Below are 1,447 nucleotides of genomic sequence, written 5' to 3'. Positions count from 1 at the left end.
TATGTATGGTATCTATTTTAAAAATTAAAGAATAAAACCATATGTATAAAATCAGCTACAAGGATGCCTTGTACAGGACAAGGAACATAGCCCATATTTTATAACTATAAATGGAGTATAACCTTTAAAAATTGTGACTTTGTTGTGTACATGAAACTTATATAATATTGTACATCAACTATACTTCAATCAAAAAGGTAATAAAACCAAATGAATGGCATCATTTCTCAAGCGTCCTTTCAACTGGCCTTAAAAGCAGGTGAGTAGTGAATCTGAGGTCAGTAGCCAGACCACACCTGTCAGAGCTGCTGTAAGAAAACCCTTCCGGCTAACTGCACTTTCAAAAAATCAAGAGAAACATGGGCTGCAAAGCATCACTATAGTCTTCTGGCTTCAAAGTGTTTTAATCTGGTTCACTCCCTGGCAGTAGAGTATAAAAATAAAGCTAAGTTTCATAGCAAGTGCTACCAAAAAGGGAGTTGAAGAATTCAGATGCTAATGCTGAACCTGACCAACTGATTTCTGTCACTTTGCAGCTCCTTGCTGCAAGCCCTGACAGTTATCTAAGGATGAATCTGCTACTGGATGGGCCCCACCTAGAGGCCCATGAACAGAGAACAGACCTAAAAATCAACACATTTAGTGACAGATTTAGTAATGTTGTTAAGTCTCCTGTATTCCTCTCTGTACTACCTGCTCTCTCTCTTCCTTTCCAGATAGTTCTCATAACAATCATAAAATGAGCCCTGTGTAATAGCATTACATAAAGACCAGAGGTTGTATTAAATTTGTAATCATGACCACAGCTTTCCTTTAAGGTGGCACAATACAGAGTATTCCTCTGGGTGTGACTGCCACCTCGGTCCTCTGTAAGGCCTATCCTGTAAGATGAGGTCAACAGAAGCCATATGGTGCAGGTGTGTTTAAATCCATCAGTAGATCAAATGTTAAACTGGATAAAAAAAAAAAAATCCTGTTGTTGTTGTTAGTTGCTCAGTCATGTCTGACTCCTTTGCGACCCCACAAACTGTAGCCCACCAGGCCCCTCTGTCCATGGGGTTTCCTAGGCAAGAATATTGGGGTGGGTTGCCATTCCCTTCTCCATGGGATCTTCCCAACCCAGGGATCGAACCTGCATCTCCTGCATTGGCAGGTGGATTCTTTACCATCTGGGGAAGGCCCGGATAAAAGATGGAGAAGAAAGGTAACTTAATTTTCTCACCTAGAGGTTCCGTGGTCACCTGGGGTGTCGATCTATACACATGGATTATCACCTTCTTCACAGTAGTTACACCTTTTCAGATCTTAATATTATCTGGTTACCTTTAGCACTGGACATGCAATTCTTTATTTCAAATACATTCATTTTAATAAACATAATCATTGTTGCTGCTCTACATAATAAGCTAAAATAAGAATCAACACTTAAGTGACTACTATATGTGGA

Source organism: Bison bison, unplaced genomic scaffold (assembly GCF_000754665.1).
Source record: "Bison bison bison isolate TAMUID 2011002044 unplaced genomic scaffold, Bison_UMD1.0 scf7180017864375, whole genome shotgun sequence".
NCBI lineage: Eukaryota > Metazoa > Chordata > Mammalia > Artiodactyla > Bovidae > Bison > Bison bison.
Note: the sequence above shows the minus strand (reverse complement) of the source record.